Raw genomic sequence first — 13,076 nt, forward strand, 5'->3', positions numbered from 1 at the left:
CGGATCCAACTTCATGGGGTCGAAAGAGGAATTGTCGTCAGCGCTGATTACATCCACTACATCTCGCCATCTTTCAGGATCCACCTGCATAGGTTCGAAAGATGCATTTTTTCAGGACTCATTGCAGCACTTTGAATTCTACATTTTGATTTCACTTCCCTATCATTGCGGATCTTCTGGTGCTTGTTTCGGGGTGATGGCCGTGAACATGTCCTCTCCCTCTGAGAGCAATGAAATGGCTTCTAGCCCGAGTGTGTTTTCTTGTGACTGAAGATTTTATTTCCGTGAAAATGCCTTCCCGCACACAGCGCAATTGAATGACTTCTCGTTCGTGTGTGTTTTCTGGTATCTGTTTAGATGTGACTTCTCCGCAAATGCCTTCCCACAAACAGAGCAACTGAATGGCTTCTCGCTCGTGTGTGTTTTCTGGTGTCTGTTAAGATGTGATTTATGTGAAAATGCCTTCCCACACGCAGAGCATTTGAATGGCTTCTCGCCCGTGTGTGTCTTCTGGTGATCGTTAAGATGGGATTTCCGTGAAAATGCCTTCCCACACACAGAGCAATTGAACGGCTTCTCGCCCGCGTGTGTTTTATGGTGACTGTGAAGATGTGACTTCCTTGCAAATGCCTTCCCACACACAGAGCAATTGAACGGCTTCTCGTCCGAGTGTGTTTTCTGGTGACTGTGAAGATTTGATTTCCGTGAAAATCCTTTCCCACACGCAGAGCAATTGAACGGCTTCTCGCCCGTGTGTGCGTGGCGCTGTGGAGAGAGTATCTGCTCCATGTGACTGATTCTTCAGAGCAGAGTAACAGTCGCGGGTGTTGTTGAGAGTTAAATGCACTCTCTAAGCTGCGTGGATGTCTGGCTCAGGTCGCCAAAAAGCAAACTCTCACTAACGTCTAACCGGGACACGGTAACGTCTCGTAAGTCGGGCTACACGCGACTACCAGTTTTATCCACTAACGAAGACACTTACTTGTTGATGCACGGCGTGTCGATGTCCCTGTAACTCGTCTTAAGAGATCGCCACGAATTCTCCCAGTCGCCAGGCAATCGTGCTCGCCAGGCTGGGTCTCGCAGGAGAAGGGTAATCTGCAGAGCGAGGAGTTGCGCGTCTATCCTCAGCGAAATCCCTCTCGAAATGGTCTTGAGGACTGATTTTAAGCCCCTTATAACTCCCCTCTAGCATTCAAATCCTTTGTTCTCGTCTTGGATTATCATCGACTTTGCATTCAATTGTTAATTTTTACATTAACAATCCGCATATGTAGCAATATAGCTTAGCTAATCCGTCCATTGTAATTTAACCTTAATACATATGCATATCTCACTGCATAATTGTACGCTTCCGTTTAAATAAAGATCTACATATCCATGCATAATTCCGTGCTTCGTGTTAATTTTCCAATATTCACCCGACAATGTCCTTTAAACTGATGCAAGTTTAGAGGATTTAACATCGACATACAGTCTGAAGTATCAAAATGCTGATGTCCACTTCGACTTCGACTAAGAGGTGCAAATGTATACTGTACTGACTTTGTATTATAAAATATATTTAAGTATTTGTGTTGATATGAGCGCGTCAGTAAATCAAGGTGATTTGTTTAATTTAATTCACGACAATTATTACGATTGCTGTCATACACTTTTATTGATAATCGAAATGGTATCGCTTGTAAGCGTGAGTGAGCAATGTCTTTCTCCAACTTTAGCTCAACAAGACCACTTAACAACGAGAGTAACATCAGGAATTGAAACACCTCACAACCAATGCGCATCACACCACATCAACAAGTAATCCGATAGGACTACGAAGCACCACCTTAACGTGACAAAGTTTGGAATAAACAAGACAACACACTCACATCATTTGCTGTGCAATAATTACAACACATGCCACCTTCTAGCATAAGCACCAGCCATTACAGCAGGGAACTGTAGCCATGTGTATGTACATGGTTGTGTACTTCTCTGTGGGTATATTCGTGTGCATGTGCACTCGTGTGTGTATTTACACTCGTTCATGGACACGTGTGGGTCTGTACATGTGTGTATGTATGTACAATCGTGTGTGCTCGCATATTTGTGTGTGTTGAAACGCAATCCCTGAGCATGCACACTGCTGTATATGTGCACATGTGTTTATGTATTTTGCTGTGTGCAATTACACTGTGCATGTATCTACACCCCGATGCATTTACACTCATTTGTGCATCTATACATATGTGTCGTATGTATAGATGCACAAATGGGTGTACGCACTCGTGTATGCATGTGCACCCGTGTGTGTATGTACAAAGCGGTGTGTATGCACATTCGTGCATTTTCCTACAGCACTGTGTATGTCCACTCGTGTGTGGGTGTGTGTACAACGGAGTGTATATGTGGGGAGCGGTGGTGTAGCGGTTAGCGCGCTGCGCTATGAACCCGGTGACACGGGTTCGATTCCCGCTCACGGCCAACACCAGGGACGATTATCCGAACTGGTCCCGGGCCTCCCCTAGGTCGACTCAGCCTCAAATGAGTACCTGGTGCGGTGTGTAAACATTGCCACTGGGGAGACAAAGGCGGTCGGGCGTGGTGCTGGCCACCCACCCCCTCGTGTACCGTTGCGACCTTCATAGGTGTTCGCTAACAGCACTTGCCCCTACAGTCTGTTAATGCTATACGGGTGATCTTTATCTTTGTGTGTACAAAGCGTGGTGGATGCACATTCGTGCATTTTTCACCACCGCTGTGTATGTCCACTCGTGTGTGGGTGTGTGTACAAGGGAGTGTATATGTGTACTCGTGTAAGTTTGTGTAGTGGAACACACAACTTATTTTCATATTATGTCGTACAAAGAATTGAGGGGCAACGTGGTGATGAATGCGGCACCACAACAGGGAACTACAGGGATGAGACTCCCCGCTCGTGGTGCTAAATTAATGAAAACAGCGCCACTGAGCGGACAGAGCCCCGCCCCTACAGCTCGTGCGTGTGACGTCATGAGTGTGACGTCATGAGTGTGATCAGCGGACAGCCACGATGCTGCCAGGTGAGGGTCAACTTGTGTGCTGGAGATGCTTCACCTGAAACTCGCCTCCACACGTGTTCGCTATGAACATTGTAGCAATAAGGGACGATTAGTCATCTTTAACATGTTAGGTCTTTATTGTTCTGCAAGAAAATTCACGTTAATACTCGTATCGAAATATTTATTCATACGCATGCTCAAACAGGAAGGAACTGGGCAAATTATTTCCCAATTTCAACAGTTAAAACATATTCCTAAAATCTAACACGTAAACGTCGATTTCCCCATTGACGTCCTTTTCGACTGAAGCCATTCGTCCAGAAGTCCAAGCCATCAAACACAAGAACAACGAACGTGCAATCCACGCACACTCTGAAACCTATTATTGAGCAAAGTTGTGATCACAGTATTTCTCCAACTTTGGCTCAACAAAACCACTTAACCACGAGAGTAAAATTAGAAATTGAACCACCACACAACCACTGCGCTTCACAACACATCAACAAGTAGTCCGATAGGACTACAAAGCACCACCTTAACGTGACGAAGTCTAGAATAAACTTTAACACGCAATTAGCTGTGAGAAGATGACATGGCACCTTCTACCATAAACACCACACGTTTACCAGTCCCGATGAACAACCACCAGACGAAGCCACGCATCTATAGAAGTATAACATTGTTGTCATCCTCAAATAAGTGAACACTTCTGGAACTTAAAAGGAAGGCTTTCATCTCAACACAGTATAGACCATTCACAACATCACTCTAGCTCGGAGTACTGGAAATCACTGAAAAAATATATCTAAGAGACACGAATATACACAGGGCAACAGTTAACAGATGTACTCAATACGTTTGAGTCTTCAGCCACTCCACTACATCCAGCCATCTCTCCGGATCCAACTTCATGGGGTCGAAAGAGGAATTGTCGTCAGCGCTGATTACATCCACTACATCTCGCCATCTTTCAGGATCCACCTGCATAGGTTCGAAAGATGCATTTTTTCAGGACTCATTGCAGCACTTTGAATTCTACATTTTGATTTCACTTCCCTATCATTGCGGATCTTCTGGTGCTTGTTTCGGGGTGATGGCCGTGAACATGTCCTCTCCCTCTGAGAGCAATGAAATGGCTTCTAGCCCGAGTGTGTTTTCTTGTGACTGAAGATTTTATTTCCGTGAAAATGCCTTCCCGCACACAGCGCAATTGAATGACTTCTCGTTCGTGTGTGTTTTCTGGTATCTGTTTAGATGTGACTTCTCCGCAAATGCCTTCCCACAAACAGAGCAACTGAATGGCTTCTCGCTCGTGTGTGTTTTCTGGTGTCTGTTAAGATGTGATTTATGTGAAAATGCCTTCCCACACGCAGAGCATTTGAATGGCTTCTCGCCCGTGTGTGTCTTCTGGTGATCGTTAAGATGGGATTTCCGTGAAAATGCCTTCCCACACACAGAGCAATTGAACGGCTTCTCGCCCGCGTGTGTTTTATGGTGTCTGTTAAGATGGGATTTCCGTGAAAATGCCTTCCCACACACAGAGCAACTGAACGGCTTCTCGCCCGCGTGTGTTTTATGGTGTCTGTTAAGATGGGATTTCCGTGAAAATGCCTTCCCACGCACAGAGCAATTGAACGGCTTCTCGCCCGTGTGTGCGTGGCGCTGTGGAGAGTTTATCTGCTCCATGTGACTGATTCTTCAGAGCAGAGTAACAGTCGCGGGTGTTGTTGAGAGTTAAAGGCACCCTCCAAGCTGCGTGGATGTCTGGATCAAATCCACACAAAGCAAACTCTCACTACCGTCTAACCGAGACACAGTAACGTCTCGTAAGTCGGGCTACACGCGACTACCAGTCGTATCCACTAACAAAGACACGTACTTGTTGATGTATGGCGTGTCGATGTCCCTGTAACCCGTCTGTAGAGATCGCCACGAACTCTCCCAGTCGACAGGCAATCGGGCTCGCCAGGCTGGGTCTCGCAGGAGAAGGTTAAGTAATCTGCAGAGCGAGCAGTTGCGCGTCTATCCTCAGTGAAATCCCTCTCGAAATGGTCTTGAGGTCTGAATTTAAGCCCCTTATAACTCCCCTCTAGCATTCAAATCCTTTGTTCTCGTCTTGGATTATCATAGACTTTGCATTCAATTGTTAATTTTTACATTAACAATCCGCATATGTAGCAACATAGCTTAACTAATTAAACTTTAATATGTATGTACATCCCACTGTTTGAATAATTACATACATCTACATGCATAATTCCTTTATTCTTAATTTATTCACCCGCAATGTCATAAACTTTACATTTTATTGTTATGTTTTTTAAATTTACAATCTGCATTTCTAGTTTAAGGGTACGGGTAAGGAATCAAAACCCGTTTTCGACCTCTGAGTGGAACGCACTACTTATTATATTATAGCCTCGTGTGCAAAGAATTGAGGGGTAAAGTGGTAATGAATGCGGCACCACAACAGGGAACTACAGGGATGAGACTCCCCGCTCGTGGTGCTAAATTAATGAAAACAGCGCCACTGAGCGGACAGAGCCCCGCCCCTACAGCTCGTGCGTGTGACGTCATGAGTGTGACGTCACGAGTGTGATCAGCGGACAGCCACGATGCTGCCAGGTGAGGGTCAACTTGTGTGCTGGAGATGCTTCACCTGAAACTCGCCTCCACGCGTGTTCGCTATGAACATTGTAGCAATAAGGGACGATTAGTCGTCTTTAACATGTCAGGTCTTTATTGTTCTGCAAGTAAATTAACCTTCTTGGTTCTTTCGGTAAAGTCACGTAGAAGGGAAATAATAAAATAATAAAAATAAAACATAATACAATTATTTTATTATGTTTTATTTTCTTCTTCATCTTCTTGGTTCTTTCGGTAAAGTCACGTAGAAGGGAAATAATACAAATAATAAAATAATGTTTATAAAGTTATTTTATTCTGTTGAATTTTTTTATTATTATTTAATAAAAATAAAACAATAAAAATAATTTTATAAAAAAATGTAATTTTTTATTTTTATTATTTTATTATTTCCCGTCTTCAATAAGGGACGATTAGTCATCTTTAACATGTCAGGTCTTTATTGTTCTGCAAGTAAATTGAAGTTAAAACTCGTAGAAACACATGCACACTCGTGTGTGAATGCATACTGCTGTTTCGACAGTCGTGTTTATAAGCACACTTGTGTGTGTATGTCTACTCGTCCGTGTTTTTTAAGAAAGGATATGGTTGAAATAACGTATGATCAGTCATCTTTAAAAAATATTCAGGTCTTTATTAATCTGCAAGAAAATTCACGTTAATACTCGTATTGAAATCTTTATTAATACGCTTGCTCAAACAGGAAGGAACTAGGCAAATTATTTCCCAATTTCAACAGTTAAAACATATTCTTAAAATCTAACACGTAAACGTCGATTTCCCCATTGACGTCCTTTTCGACTGAAGCCATTCGTCCAGAAGTCCAAGCCATCAAACACAAGAACAACGAACGTGCAATCCACGCACACTCTGAAACATACTATTGAAAGTTATTTATTTATTACACAATGAAAAAATAAAATAAAGAATATGTTTAAAATATTGATCACAGTATTTCTCCAACTTTAGCTCAACAAAACCACTTAACCACGAGAGAAAAATTCGAAATTGAACCACGACACAACCACTGCGCTTCACAACACATCAACAAGTAGTCCGATAGGACTACGAAGCACCAGCTTAACGTGACACAGTCTGGAATTAACAAGACAGCACGCTCACATCATTTGCTGTGAGAAAATTACAACACATGCCACCTTCTAGCATAAGCACCAGCCATTTAACAGCCCCGATGATCCAACTACCAGACGAAGCAATGTATCTTTCGAAGTATAAAATTGTTGCCATCCTGAAGTAAGTGAACACTTCTGGAACTTAAAAGAAAGGCTTTCATCTGAACACATTCACATGACTCTAGCTCGGAGTAATGGAAATGACAGAAAAATACATCTAAGAGACACGAATATACACAGGGCAACAGTTAACAGATGTACTCAATACGTTTGAGTCTTCAGCCACTCCACTACATCCAGCCATCTCTCCGGATCCAACTTCATGGGGTCGAAAGAGGAATTGTCGTCAGCGCTGATTACATCCACTACATCTCGCCATCTTTCAGGATCCACCTGCATAGGTTCGAAAGATGCATTTTTTCAGGACTCATTGCAGCACTTTGAATTCTACATTTTGATTTCACTTCCCTATCATTGCGGATCTTCTGGTGCTTGTTTCGGGTGATGGCCGTGAACATGTCCTCTCCCTCGTAGAGCAATGAAATGGCTTCTAGCCCGAGTGTGTTTTCTTGTGACTGAAGATTTTATTTCCGTGAAAATGCCTTCCCGCACACAGCGCAATTGAATGGCTTCTCGTTCGTGTGTGTTTTCTGGTGAGTGTTAAGAGTTGATTTCTCCGCAAATGCCTTCTCACAAATAGAGCATTTGAATGGCTTCTCGCCAGTTTGTGTTTTCTGGTGTCTGTTAAGATGTTGTTTATGTGAAAATGCCTTCCCGCACACAGAGCACTTGAACGGCTTCTCGCCTGTGTGTGTTTTCTGGTGACTGTGAAGATATGATTTCTCTGCAAATGCCTTCAAACAAACAGAGCACTTGAATGGCTTCTCGCCAGTTTGTGTTTTCTGGTGTCTGTTAAGATGTTGTTTATGTGAAAATGCCTTCCCGCACACAGAGCACTTGAACGGCTTCTCGCCTGTGTGTGTTTTCTGGTGACTGTGAAGATATGATTTCTCTGCAAATGCCTTCCCACACACAGAGCAATTGAACGGCTTCTCGCCCGAGTGTGTTTTCTGGTGAGTGTGAAGATTTGATTTCAGTGAAAATGCCTTCCCACACACAGAGCAATTGAACGGCTTCTCGCCCGTGTGTGCGTGGCGCTGTGGAGAGTTTATCTGCTCCATGTGACTGATTCTTCAGAGCAGAGTAACAGTCGCGGGTGTTGTTGAGAGTTAAAGGCACCCACTAAGCTGCGTGGATGTCTGTCTCAAATCGCCAAAAAGCAAACTCTCACTACCGTCTAACCAACACACATTAACGTCTCGTAAGTCGGGCTACACGCGACTACCAGTTTTATCCACTAACGAAGACACTTACTTGTTGATGCACGGCGTGTCGATGTCCCTGTAACCCGTCTGAAGAGATCGCCACGAACTCTCCCAGTCGCCAGGCAATCGTGCTCGCCAGGCTGGGTCTCGCAGGAGAAGGGTAATCTGCAGAGCGAGGAGTCGAGCGTCTATCCTCAGTGAAATCCCTCTCGAAATGGTCTTCAGGACTGATTTTAAGCCCCTTATAACTCCCCTCGAGCATTCAAATCCTTTGTTCTCGTCTTGGATTATCATAGACTTTGCATTCAATTGTTAATTTTTACATTAACAATTCGCATATGTAGCAACATAGCTTAGCGAATCCGGCCATTGTAATTTAACCTTAATACATATGCATATCTCACTGCATAATTGTACCCTTCCGTTTAAATAAAGATCTACATATCCATGCATAATTCCGTGCTTCCTGTGAATTTGCTAATATTCACCCGACAATGTCCTCTAAACTGCAGGGATTCATCCTCATGGTTCTTTCGGTAAAGTCACGTAGAAGGGAAGAAATAAAATAATAAAAATAAAACATAATAAAATAATTCTCACGATGGAAGAGATGGAGGACGAGACAAAGGAGGAGGTGGAGGAGGTGCAGGTGGTGGAGGTGGTGATGCAGGCTCGTGAAGGACGCTACTGGGCAGTTGGAGGCAGTCGCCCTCCAACAACAACGGAGGGCGGAGGAGCGACGCTCACAACAACGAGCGGAGCGCCGGGTGGCTAAAGCACAGCAAGTTGGTACAGTAGGGGGCACAGGTGGTGCATCAGCCAGTCATCTCGGTCATCTCGGTCAGTCGACCCGTGGCACCTGCTGGGTCTGCCCCGTGACCTCCTGCCAGCGGGCGTTCGACACTTCACGTGGTAGCCTCAAGGTGCACTTGGCCTGGCACAAGCGTCGTGGTGACGTCACCGCCACTTAGTGGCGAATGGCGGTTATTGTTGTTGTTGATGCAGGGAAAAAAGAGGAAGCGAGGGGGCCTTGCTCGCGTGGCGAGAGCGATCACCTCACTCCTCCGCCGCGTGCTGCTTTGTGGTGGCATGGCCACCACACAGTAGGGGTGGTTGTTGTGGTCGTGGATCGCTGCCAACCATGACCACTATCACCAGACTACCCACCCACCCCGTGACACATCCCAGGCACACACCCACACTCCCCGTGATACACGTCACACACACACACCACATGGTTCCCCGGAGAGACGGTGCCACTGGGACCACAGCTGTGGAAGGAATCTGAGCAGCAGATGCCAGGACTACAGTGGAAAGCGACTGCTATCAAGACACCTCACACAACAAACACACACGGGACTAGCCAAAAAAAACTAGCCGGCCCCATCTTGGACTAATAGGTGCAAGTTAATACTGTTCTGAACCTGTTTAATAAACATATTTAAGGACACTCGTGTTTAGCATGGTGCTTTTAGCAAACGAGTGTGTTTTGTTATAATTTCTGTCATGAACTTTGAATAATCATCTGAATGGTTTAGCTTGAAAGCGTGGTTCATAATAACGTTACGCAAAAAAAACAATCGTCATCTTTTAGTCTGTAACTTACGACCTTCGGTGTGTATATACACCTGTGTGCATGTGTTCAATATTTTGCCCGTGTTTAAAATTTGCGACGAGTTTTTTTTTTGATACAGCTGTCTTGGCTGTGATGGTACCACCTGAAGACGGAAGCTTGTGTTGCCTCTGAAACGTCGTGATTTTTATTTTATTTTACTTTTTAATGTGTTTTACCTACGTGACCTTACCGAAAAAACCTAAGAATACGAGTTGTTTTGCTAATTTCATTGACTATTGAGGTGTTACCAGCCCCTCGCACCCGTCCAAAGACCTCGTGGGACGCTGTGGTGGCTACGAGCCTTACCTCCGGGACATTGCTCACATCCACCACAGCGTTACCGTCCAACACCGTCAATGAACGAAGGGGGTTGTTTTTGCAAAACTTTACTCGTGGCAGGAGATTGACAAACAACAGAGAGTGCCTCCTTCTGATAAACAAAAAAACGAATGAAGGGGGCGTGGGAGCGTGGCGTAAGGTGTGGAAAGCTGTAAGTCACAGGTATCAATCGAATTGGGTCAATGACACCAGCACACAAATGGTGGGGTCGTTTGGAATGGTGTTGCATTGATGAAAGATGAAGTTTTCCGACGTTGAATTTCATGAACTTTACATTCAATTGTTATTTTTGGAATTTCCAATCTGCATATCTAGCAATTAGCTTCGTTAATCTGGCTATTGAGCTTAAGTCTGAATGCATATGTGCATCTCACCACATAATTCGCGTTCATTTGCTCATATTCACTCTGCAATGTGTGTACACGTGTATATTTACACTTGTTTTTGTGGATATGTACATGCGTGTATGTGTGTATAGGTATGTACACTAATTTGTTCGCACATTTATTTGTGATGTCAAACGCAATCCCTGTGTACGTACACTGCTGTGTATGTATACTCGTGTGTGTATGCGCACTCGTGTATGCATGTGCATCCGTGTGTGTATGTACAAAGCTGTGTGTATGCACATTCGTGTATGTATCTACAGCTCTGTGTATGTCCACTCGTGTGTGGGTGCGTGTACAAGGGAGTGTATGTGTGTACTCGTGTGTTATTGTTATAATATTGTGTCGTACCAAGAATTGAGGGGCAACGTGGTAATGAATGCGGTACCACAACAGGGAATTGTAGCCATGTGTATGTACATGGGTGTGTACTGCTGTGCGTGTACATTCGTGTGTGTATTTACACTCGTTCATGGACACGTGTGGGTCTGTACACGTGTGTGTATGTATGTACAATCGTGCGTGCTCGCACATTTGTGTGTGTATTGCCCCTACAGTCTGTTAAGGCTATACGGGGGATCTTTATCTTTGTGTGTACAAAGCGGGGTGGATGCACATTCGTGCATTTTTCTACACCGCTGTGTATGTCCACTTATGTGTACAAGGGAGTGTATATGTGTACCCGTGTAAGTATGTGTAGTGGAACACACAACTTATTTTCATATCGTGTCGTACAAATAATTGAGGGGCAACGTGGTGTTGAATGCGGCACCACAACAGGGAACTACAGGGATGAGACTCCCCGCTCGTGGTGCTAAATTAATGAAAACAGCGCCACTGAGCGGACAGAGCCCCGCCCCTACAGCTCGTGCGTGTGACGTCATGAGTGTGACGTCATGAGTGTGATCAGCTGACAGCCACGATGCTGCCAGGTGAGGGTCAACTTGTGTGCTGGAGATGCTTCACCTGAAACTCGCCTCCACACGTGTTCGCTATGAACATTGTAGCAATAAGGGACGATTAGTCATCTTAAACATGTCAGGTCTTTATTGTTCTGCAAGAAAATTAAAGTTAAAACTCGTAGAAACACATGCACACTCGTGTGTGATTGCACACCGCTGTATAGACAGTCGTGTTTATAAGCACACTTGTGTGTGTATGTCCGTGTTTTTTCAAGGAAGGATATGGTTGAAATAACGTACGATCAGTCATCTTTAAAAACAATATAGGTCTTTATTAATCTGCAAGAAAATTCACGTTAATACTCGTATTGAAATCTTTATTAAAACGCATGCTCAAACAGGAAGGAACTAGACAAATTATTTCCCAATTTCAACAGTTAAAACATATTCTTAAAATTCAACACGTGAACGTCGATTTCCCCATTGACGTCCTTTTCGACTGAAGCCATTCGTCCAGAAGTCCAAGCCATCAAACACTAGAACAACGAACGTGCAATCCACGCACACTCTGAAACCTATACTTTAAGTTATTTATTTATTACACAATGATAAAAAAATTAAAGAACATGTTTAAAATATTGAGCAAAGTTGTGATCACAGTATTTCTCCAACTTTGGCTCAACAAAACCACTTAACCACGAGAGTAAAATTAGAAATTGAACCACCACACAACCACTGCGCATCACACCACATCATCAAGTAGTCCGATAGGACTACAAAGCACCACCTTAACGTGACGAAGTCTAGAATAAACTTTAACACGCAATTAGCTGTGAGAAGATGACATGGCACCTTCTACCATAAACACCACACATTTAGCAGTCCCGATGATACAACCACCAGACCAAGCAACGCATCTATAGAAGTATAACATTGTTGTCATCCTGAAATAAGTGAACACTTCTGGAACTTAAAAGGAATACGTTCATCTGAACACATTATAGAGCATTCACAACATCACTCTATTTCGATTTAAAGCTTTCGTGACTGCAGGGATCAATCTTCTTGGTTCTTTTGGTAAAGTCACGTAGAAGTGAAGTAATAAAATAATAAAAATAAAACATAATAAAATAATTTTCACGACGTTTCGGCCACAACGCAAGCAGCCATCTTCAGGTGAAGAATAGGTCTGTCAAGTAGACAGAGTCTGAATGACTACTTGACGGACCTGTTCTCCACCTGACGACGGCTGCTTGCGTTGTGGCCGAAACATCACTCTAGCTTGGAGTACTGGAAATCACGGAAATAATATTTCGTACCTTATTAACTGATCTAACAGAGACACAAACATGCACATTCCAGGACTTCAAGAGTTAACAGAAGTTCTCAAAACTTTGACTCTCCAGCCATTCCAGCAGCCATTTCTCAGTATCCACCTGCATGGGGTCGAAAGAGGAATTGTCGTCAGGGCTCATTACATCCAGCAACCTCTCAGGATCCAACTGCATGAGGTCGAAAAAGGAATTGTTGTCAGGACTCATGACATCCACTACATCTAGGGATCTCTCAGGATCCACCTGTATAGGATCAAAAGATGCATTTTTTTCAGGACTCATTGCAGCACTTTGCATTACACCTTTTGATTTCACTTCCCTATCATTGCGGATCTTCTGATGCTTGTTTCGTGGTGATGACCGTGAACAT

At 43.9% G+C, this 13,076-nt stretch overlaps 1 pseudogene; it reads right to left on the reverse strand.

Annotated features, from left to right (window-relative positions):
• Window positions 1-7,947, reverse strand: part of LOC133362195 (uncharacterized) — a 426,135-nt pseudogene extending 418,188 nt beyond the window's left edge.
• Window positions 7,948-13,076: the final 5,129 nt, after the last annotated feature.

The sequence above is a fragment of the Lethenteron reissneri genome, unplaced genomic scaffold (assembly GCF_015708825.2).
Source record: "Lethenteron reissneri isolate LAM-NWPU_2019-01 unplaced genomic scaffold, ASM1570882v1 scaffold_140, whole genome shotgun sequence".
Lineage (NCBI taxonomy): Eukaryota > Metazoa > Chordata > Hyperoartia > Petromyzontiformes > Petromyzontidae > Lethenteron > Lethenteron reissneri.